Raw genomic sequence first — 10,472 nt, 5'->3', positions numbered from 1 at the left:
TATAAAATAATAGAAATGGGTTAATTTAAGATTTAAGAGCTATCCAGAAATACACTTAAGCTATTGACCAAACAGTATTGCAAGCAATATAGTTTCTGTGTGATTATTACAGGTCTGGGCTGCCAGGAAACAAACAGGCAGCTTCTGCCTACATGGGAACACCATTTGCTATTTTTTTTTTAAAAAAAAGAGCAATACAATCCTGAATCAAGGATATAAATGCCAATTACTGAACAGGCAGGTATGATTCAGTGGTGGAGTGCTTGCCTAGTATGAGTGAGGACTCAGCACTGAAAGAAAGGAAACGGTCAGGTAATGGTCAGTATTAAGTTTTGTGAAGAAAGCTCTCATTTCAACAGAAGGAGCTACTTTTCACTCCTGCTCATAATTTATGTGTTCCTCCCTGTGTTTCTAAAGTTTTAACTTCATCATAAAGAATACATTAAAGTTGGTATGACTTGAGTATTTAGTTACTTCCTAGTGAATTTAACAAAACATCTAACAATTATAAATAGTAATACCCTAGCAAGCTGCCCTTAAACTAACATGAGTTGTATTATACAAAGGGTCTGATAAGTCAGAAGATCGTAAATCAGATATGAATTTCTCATTGGGATAATACTGAAATAGCAAGGTTATACTCCTAACCAACCAAATGTCACATTTCATACTTTAAAAAATGACCACATTATTCCACTTAATAAGTGTACATTGTCCATTTATCAGATAGCAATACATTGGCACACATAGATCAAATGCCAAGTCCAATAATGAATATGAATATGAGCACCATACTTTGGTAAGACAAGTTGTGGAAGACGGTGACAAGATGAGCGCTGAGGCTCTGGAGAGAGAGTTGGTCACCCTGAGAGGTGACTCTGTAGGGAATGATCTATATATGGAAGAAGAAGAAACTCTGAGAGGTGACTCTGTAGGGAATGATCTATATATGGAAGAAGAAGAAACTCTGAGAGGTCAGGGTTGTGAAGACAAGGGAAGTCCGCAGTTCAGCCTCATACACGACTCTGTAGGGAATGATCTATATATGGAAGAAGAAGAAACTCTGAGAGGTCAGGGTTGTGAAGACAAGGGAAGTCCACAGTTCAGCCTCATACATGAATTGAGAGTGCAGGAAAGTGGTCCGTTGGCTGTGATGGGTGAGCCCAAGGGCCTAAAGGCCTGCCTCCCAGGTACCATCTCTTATTCCAAGCCCTGATTGGTTCTGATCATCTCTGGGAACTCGTCTGCTTTGCCCAATTACTTTTTGCCTCTCGTTCCTCTGCTCAGAAATAGAAAATGCCTACAAGGCTTTGAGTATGATGTCCAGAGGGTAGAATTTGGTCTCAAACCCACCTCACTATTCAAAAGTAAAAGAGAGCTGCTTTTAAGATACACAAAAGGTGATTGTAGCTTTCTTCATCTAAGTGTTCTGCCACAACCAAAGTTTTTCTTGGCATATTCTTTATTAACTTTGTTTAAAGAGTAAAATTGGCATTATGAAAATTGACCTTCCTTTGTGTTCTCTCTATGTTTCTATTACATTTGTCTTTACAAGGAGCAAATGAGATTTTTTTTTTGCATCGAAAAATGATGAGAATGAATGAGCATGAAAAGGACAGGTGACAACAGTTGGCTTGGGTCAATAAATGAAATGTAGAAAAGAAAAGGGAACTGTCATGATAGAAGTAAAAAGTGGAGATCTTGAGCACAGATGGAGAAGTGGGCTCTCTCTGCCTACCCATGGTTTCTGCTCTGAGGAGGGCACAAGTCATTTCCAGAGCGTCTCAAGGATAGGGTGAAGGACTTGAACTAGCATGGCTCCTAACAGTCTAGCTCTGGGGGGAGAGCAGTTCAAAGTATTCCTTCCAGACTTACCCTGGAGCATCAACAGCTGTCCAGCAGCCATGATGTTATTTGTCCAGTCTGATTCCAAAGTATGTTCATAAGGCAGAAGAGAATTGACAAAGGGGTTCAAGGGTGAAAAAATATTTTCAGAAATTACCTCGGCATCAGCATACAGTATGTATTAGAGGATGGAGACCCATAGAGAAAGTGGAAAATAGCGTTTATTGAACACATTTTATATGCTGGAAACTAAAATTTCCTACTTAATCTAATTCAAAAAGTAGGTACCATTGCTCCTGGTTGGGATTGTTGTCCTCATCTTACATGTGAGGAAACAAAGGGTGGTAAATGTCCTCCGTCTGTTACCGCCAGTGCTTGGCAATGAGCCAAGACTAGAAAGCTGTGGTGAGAGGGAAAGTCAAGCCAGGAGACACTGGAAAAGAGGGAGGGGGTTGAGAGAAAGCCAGAAACAAAGGGGAATTACAGCTGATTACAGGCCCACATGCCACAGCATCAGGAGAATGTCAGGGAACCAGGAGATGAATTTGTAGAGTGTGGCATTCTATGGATACACTTTGTGTTTTAACCCATTCTATGCTGGTAACTATTGTGACTATACTCAGGATAATTTGGAGAAGGCTACTGTTTTCCCACAATCACTGCTAACAACTGTCAATTTCTATAACTTACTTATGAACATATATGGCATGGTAATTTCTTAGAAATATAATTTCTAGTCAAATTTTATTTTTCAATTTTTAATAAATGTTTTTAAAATACCAACAAATAGTTCCAAATACATAGTATATACTAAGAAATGAGCGTGTACATAATCAGAAGTAAACCTTTACTTCTTGCCAGACTGGCACAGAAATGAGGTTATGCTACTGTTTTCAATTGCTTCAGGGTCACTTAGCATTCTTGTAGGAGGTCAATCATTTGAATTTCTGGGGAAGACTTCAATCCTGATTTTAGAATCATGATCATAAAATGGAAATTCTGTAAATGAATGAATGTAGAATTAGAAGAGAGAAAACTAAGATGTCAAGCAGCTGAAGAGAGAATGATGGGAGAGGAAAATCAAAGAAAATTTAATATTAGGAAGGAAAAAGAGGATTCAGTAAATGGTATTAAGATTTAGGAAAATAGCCACAGAGAGTCACTGGATTTGGCAGAGAAATGAAAAGGATTAATTAGCTTTGGAGTTTGGAACTCATATAGACAATGTCTATGTTAAAAACCTTGGTCATTCAGTTGAAAATCCCACCACAGAGGACTGGTGTAAAACCCTGCCAGCTCTTTTATTTTTTCCAAAGATGAAGCTGGCCCACTTCCAAAATGTTAAATGATGTTTGCAATAAAGTGTACGGTCGTTTTAAAATGACAAATCCAGCCTCCCACACCCACTCTACACACCCATTCTTTTACAGGTTGACTACCTTTAAAAGGAAGACTCTGGCAATGGGAGGGAGGTCCAGCATAATGAGGACAGAAGGTTATAATGTGTTTAAGCTTATAAAATGTAATCCTTCATTCCAATATTGCTATAAGAAGTCTTATACTCCTACACATAATAAAACGAATTGAAATAAGAAGCAATAAAGAAAATATGACAAGCGTGCAATGAGAGTCATGAGCCCCAGGTGACTTGTCAAGTCTGTACAATGAGTACTTCCTGCAAATGCTCCAGCATCACCCCAGTCCTTCCTCAGCCACACTCTGCCAACACAAATATCTGAGGATGACCATCTTGTCCAAATCCATACTCTTCCAACTGAAAGACATTCCTTAAAAGTTTATTCTATAGAATTGATTTTTGTTTTCCTCTTACATTCTCAAGTCTCAATTCTGACCAAAATGAAACACTAAAAAGTTTGTTTCTGACTGCTTACTGACTACCTTGACCCTTTCCCTTGACATTCAGAAATATTAGTCACCATTTGTTGTCTCTTGATACTAAGAGGGGTTAATAGACATTTATGTTCAGTTGGGGAATTGTTTTCTTTGATGGTTTTCAGTTCTTTGGGGGCTAGTCCTTAGAAAGGCCATGAGAAAAAATGTCTAATTTCAAAGCATTAAAGACAAATAAGAAAAAGTAATTTGTCTGGGCACAGAGAGGGCAACCTGGGACCTATAAGAAAACTTACTATAATTTGAAGTGTGAAGGGATTGAACTCTTATTGTTCATTTCTAGGACCAAGAATTTGCTTCCTTGTTCAGTTTCTGTCAGTTTCACATGATATCTGGAAATTAACCTGTATTAAGTCAGTAAATGTTTTTAACTATTCTCTAAACCACTGAAATTGAGTCAATTCAGAGCGGGTAGGGATCCATCAAGTCAGTTATTTTAAATGGCTGTACTATCTTTTTTTTTTTTACAAAATTCTCATAACTGATCGTGTCTCAAAATCAAACTTGTAACACTGTTATGTAACTTTTCACACTTTTATATTATTGAGAATCTGCTAAAACTATGAAATGTTCCCTTTGAAATACTCATGCTTAACTACTCTTATGCACTTTTTTTAAAAAAAATAAATCTAAAAGAAAGTTTATTGTGGAGAGTATTTGCAGGTTTTAATGTCACACAAACAAAACCATACTAACACACATGCTCACATCCGGAACACAGGGACAGCTTTACTTGGTTTCTTCTGAATTTAGCCTAAGATACTATGAGCCCCTAATGACTTTATTTCTTCAGCATGCTTTTCTACTTGAACTACAATGAAATTTTATTTGTGCTGGGCACCATGATTTATACAGCCTTCTCTTTGCATGAATGCACCGTTTGTGATTAAATTGACCTTGTTCTTTTTTCACTAGTCTGTGACAATTAAAGTAAGGACATAATTATTTTCATGTTGGAAAATTAAAATCAATTTTTAAAATAAATTAAGATACTAAACCCTCACATGAAGAAGTTAAAGGGGGTAGGGGGCTGGTGCAATCTTTTATGCTGGTAATCTCAACACCTAGAGGTTGAAGTAAGAGGATGTTGCAAATGGGAGGATATCCTGGGCTACAAAGTGAGTTTCAGGCCAGCCAGAGCCAGATAGCAAGACACTGTCTCAACAAAACAACTTAAAGAGATCAAACTCAAAACATATCTCATCACTGAAAAAGTTTTAGTTTTAAAACTGGTAAGATAATTCAATATGATTCTCATTAATCAACGCATAAGGTAGTTTTGGTAATTTTTATGCTAAAATTTGCCAACAAAATAGCTACCAACATAGTAAAGTTAAATACTGTCACATACGCGATCCTACAGTGTCAGCTCAATTTTAACACGAAGTGTGATTCTAAAGTATGTGGTAATACAATGAACATCTCAGATGAATCATATGTGTATATTTTATTACCCAAGTTGTTTTTTTAATTTTGAAAGGAAACCATTATTAGCAAAAGGGCATCAACAATCTAGCCAATGGAAACTTTCTTCATTTGGGGGAAAACTAGTAGGACTCCCAGAAATGATGTGAATATTAAAGAAGTATAGCACCAGAAGAAAGGGGGAAGGAAGGGGACCAAAGAAGGATAAGAAAGGCATCCCTGCTCGGGTCAGTCTGACACACAATGTCAAACCCAAAGAGGATTGAGAGGACGGTGTAGTGCAGGGTGTAGGATAAAAGGGACAACTAGAGCAGGAAACCAACCAATCAGTGACCACTCTGAATCCAGAGTCAGAGAAAGAAACACACCCTGTATTTGAGACCTGGGCCAGGGAGAAAAACATCTTTATCTCTGAACCCAGGATCTTATGCACTTTTTAAAACAATTTTTCAGCCAGGTGGTGGTGACACACATCTTTAATCCCACACTTTAATCTCAGAAGGCAGAGGTTGGCGGATCTCTCTGTGAGTTTGAGACCAACCTGGTCTGGTCTACAGAGTGAGTTCCAGGACAGGCTCCAATGCTCCCATGTCCTATATCCCTACTTTCAAGTTGATAGACTCTTTTTCTCAGATTATTATTGTTATATACATATATGCATATATGTGCATAAACAGAATAAAAGGACTCAGCAAATTGTATTTATTTTTACAGCTTCAAGACTACCAAGCTGCATTTGACAACCAATAAGGGGGCTCAATCCTGGGGGAGACTAGTTCTCCTCCCAACAGTCATTAGTTGTCTACAGTTCTTTGCTTAGGGAGCCCATGAAAATTTCCCTTAGACATTATCATAGTCATTGATATTGTCATTATTCCTGTCTTGTTTATGCAGCCATTTCTAGGAAAGGCAGCCTTCCTGTTGTTCTGGCTCTTACAATCTTCCCACCCCCTTTTCCACAATATTCCCTGAGCCACGGATGCAGGAGCTGTGATGTAAGTGTATCTGTTGGGACTGGGATCACTGTGATCTACTGATCCCTGCATTGTGTCCTGTTGTAGTTTTCTGTGATGGTCTCCATTTGCCAAAAAGAGAGGCTTCTTTGTTGAGGAGGAGTAGCTGCACTTATCCAGGGACTCCCACACAAAGAGGTTCTAGGCTTCAGGGCTGGAGCTCAAGTCCTGGAAATTTTATCCAGAAGTTCCTGCTTCTGGGAAGAGCCAATGAATATAACAATGCCTGTTACTAAATATGAAAGCTTGCCTCTCAGCCTTGCTCCAAGTCCTGGGATATGGCTTCTGAACAACCCTGTGGATAGAAAACTTGATGGTTTGTGAGAACAAGTTAGTTGTCTTCTTAAATTAAGCAAATCTTTTCTACTATTAGCAAAGAACAAAATAAAAATGGACTTTTATCTCACTCCAAATTTGTAAATGGTCTAGAATTGAGGTTTCAGCACAACCATGAAAGTGTGACTTTTCTTTTTCTTTTTCTTTTTTTTTTTTTGACTTTTCTATTGAAAGAAAGAGATCAATTTTGAACACTGGCCACATGCTCAGCATTGTGCTAGGCACTTGAGATAGAAAAATAAAAACATGGTCTAGGGAGGTGATTTAGTGGTCAAAGTACTTACTGCACAAGCATGAGGACCTGGGGTTGGCCAGCACTCATTTAAAAGCCAGCATTGAAGCGCATGTCTGTAGCCACAACACTACTAATTAATGGGGAAAAGAAAGGTGGATGGAGATAGGCAGACCCCAGGGGCTCACTAGCCATCCAACATAGCCTAAGTGGTGAGCTCTGAGTTCACTGAGAAACCCATCTAAAAAGTAAGGTGAAGGAATGATTGAGGAAGATGTCTTGATGTTAACTTTTAGCTTTGACATGAGCAAGTAGCCTCATCACACAATACACACATACCATATATACATACATACATACAAATGCACACGCACACAAGAACACTGACCATCTTCAAGAAATAGAATAGCAAGTGACCAAGAGAACTATTAAAGGCATCATACTATTCCAAGGACAATATTTGGCAGGAGAAAAAAGACTTTATTTCCTAAGATATTTGGGGAAATCACCAGTAAGGGTGAATGTCATTAGTTTAAGGTGGCTCCAAAATTTTGCTCCTTTTTTAAAAGAAATTAACTTCTATTATAACGTCCAAAATTGAAAATTGATATACCAACTATTGGCAAGATGAGGAACAAAAGAGGTTCTTCAGCGACGATGATGAGATTCATGTTAAATAAGACTACTTTTCTAAAACTACTCCAAAGTTTTACAGTTACATGTTTCTGTCTTATAGCCTCACAGAAATACAGAGATATTAAACATTTATTCACAAAACATTGTATGAAAATATTCATAACAGTCTCAAGTTAGAAACAACCCACAGAATCATCAACAAGAGAATTATGAGCAAATTTTACTACATTTATACAATGGAATATTACACAACAATAAAAAACAGTGGACAACAATATAAGAGAACTGCAAAATATTAAACTATGAGACACTAACAAGATAACACAAGAGAACACTCTGTATCCCCCGCTTATATAAAGATCTAGAGTGAGTCAACTTATCAAATTTACGATAAAATCAGAATGGAGATTGCCTCTGGGAGTTGACTTGGATTGGCTGAGAAAGGGTATGATCTCATTTACAGGTAGGATGGAGATGTTCTCCACTGTGATTGGGTGGATGTTCCCTGAGTTGCTAGTCTGAATAACAGTTTCTAAAGCTAATCATATCCTAATATGCCAAACCTGTGAATATGTCATTTTTATATAGCAGAAAAAAAGCTTTATGAATGTGATTAAGGGTAAAGACTTGAGACGGCAAAGTTATCTGAGTGAAAAGGAGAGAGAGGGAGAGAGGGAGGGAGAGAGAGACGAGAGAGAGAGAGAGAGAGAGAGAGAGAGAGAGAGGCAATGGAGATTGACATCAGAAGAAAGAGCAGAGAGATATAATGCTGCCAGCTTTGAAAATGAGAGTCGTAGCCAAGAAATGCAGGTAGTCTTTAGATGAGAAAAAACAAGGTAAACAAGGTAATAGAGTCTCCTGCAGAGCTGCCAGCAAGGAACACAGCCTTGTGGGACACTGATTTTCGTCTAGTAGGACTCATGAAAGACTTCCAACCTACAGAAGTATAAGACTATAAATATGTGTTATTTCAAATCAAGTGGGCAGCATTTGCCATGTGATCAGTGAAAGACCATTAAAATTTACATTCAAAATTGGCATGTTTCACTGCTTGTTAATTACATCTTGCTATGGACTGATACACATCTTTGAAAAAGATGCTGAGAACTTCACAGAACTTCAAGGTAGACCTTGTTTGGAAAAGGGGCCCTTGCAGATGTAATCAAGATAAATTCCTACCAGAGTAGAATGGGCTCTTGATCCAAAGTAACTAATATCTTTTTTATAAGGGGAAAAGATGGAGACACACAATGGAAACAACATGTGAAGACAGGCAGAGACTGGAATGATGCTGCCAGATGGGGAAAAGAGACAGAAGACCTTCACTGGAAGGTAGGAGGAGGCAGAGAGGTACCTGGCCAGTGTGTCTACGGCAACACGACCCTGCTAACACCTTGGTTTTGACTCTCTGGCTCTCAGAAATGATAGAAAATACCTTTTTTGTTAGTGTTACGGGTGTTAATGTTTCATGGTATGTTGTGGGGGGCTGCTTGTTTGTTTTCTGGCTGTCCGGACTCCCAAAATAATCACACAGAAACCATATTATTTGAAATACTGCTTGGCCAATAGCTTAAACATATTTCTAGCTAACTCATATCTTAAACTAACTCATCTTGATTAATCTGTATTTTGCCTTGAGACTGTGGCTTACCAGGAAAAGTTCCAGCTTCTGTCTTCGGTGGGGCTACATGGTGTCTCTCTGACTCCGCCTTCTTTCTCCTAGCATTCAGTTCAGTTTTCCCTGCCTACTTCTGTTCTGCCCTGCCATGGGCTCAAAGCAGTTCATTATTAATCACAGCATACAGAGGGGACTCTCATATCAGTGGAACTTTGTACTGTTAGCCTTAGAAAATTAACGTACACTTCAATACATTTAAGCAAATCTGAAGGAGAAAAAAAAGTTAAACCTACTTCTTAGTCCTATTCAGCCTCATCCTCCCAAAGACAATCACAATCTTGTTTTTTATATTCTCATTGCATATATATGCATATCTATGGATCATAAGCATTTTTTCTTTTTAATCTCCACTCTGTTTCTCTGGAAAAGAGCACAGAGATTCCTTAAAGCTAAAAATAGAACCCCCACCTATTCCAATTTTGTATGTTTTTAGCCTTCTATAAACAGTTTGTTGCATTAATTCTTTAATCACTTTTCACATGATTTATGTTTGTGAACTAAGTTTGTGAAACACTGCAATATGTTACTTTTATGGCTGTATGGAATGTCAACTTGGGAACAAAGCATTTTGCTTTGTTGTTTCTTAAAAGCATGATTTCTTTATTCATTGTATAATTTATGTTGTCTAGGCTATTTCTTTTGTTATCTTTTTGCTATTACAGCTCTGAACATTCTGGAACATATGTAAGCAGAAGGATATACATACACTTAAACGTGGAATTTCCTAAGTCTTAGACAAGAGTAGCTTCAATTTGATGAGATAGTTTGAAGCTATTATGGAAATGATGGCCGTGTTTACTCCCATGAAGTAGCCTGAGAGCTGTTATAACTCTATAGCCCTAATGACATTATCGGCCATTTGAGTTTTGATTTTGTTCATTTTGTTTATTTGGTCTTGAGGACTTGAAAGCAGGCCTCTAAGCAAGTGTCCTATTACCAAGATACACCCTAGACAAGCATTTTGCTCATAGTGTCTGAGAAGTAAAGCAAACTTATCACAAAACAAATAAAGATTAAGTTTAAGAACTCTTCAATGATTTCCAAGGCTCTCTTTAAAGGCCCTCTAGCTAATTTTGTACTAGAAACTGTGCTTTTATTTTTCCTCATGCCCTACTTAAATACAGATAAAGCCCTGCTGCTATTGCCACTATGTGTAAAATTTTTTCATTGTGGTTTTAATTTACATTTCCTTGATTTTCAGTGTAATTGAGGTTGTTCTTATATGTTAACTAGCATTTCACATATTCTGTGAAGTCTGGTTATTGTCTTATTGAGTTTTAAGAGTTCTTTTCTATTGGTACTAATTCTTTTTAAGATTTAATTGGAGGGGCTAAAGAAATGGCTCGGTGGTTAAAAGCACTTGCAGAAGACCTGGATTTGATTTCTAGAGCCCCTG

Source organism: Microtus oregoni, unplaced genomic scaffold, assembly GCF_018167655.1.
Source record: "Microtus oregoni isolate MIOR12 unplaced genomic scaffold, Mior012 000009F_ref0000495, whole genome shotgun sequence".
NCBI classification, from domain to species: domain Eukaryota; kingdom Metazoa; phylum Chordata; class Mammalia; order Rodentia; family Cricetidae; genus Microtus; species Microtus oregoni.
This window is presented reverse-complemented; position numbering follows the sequence as displayed.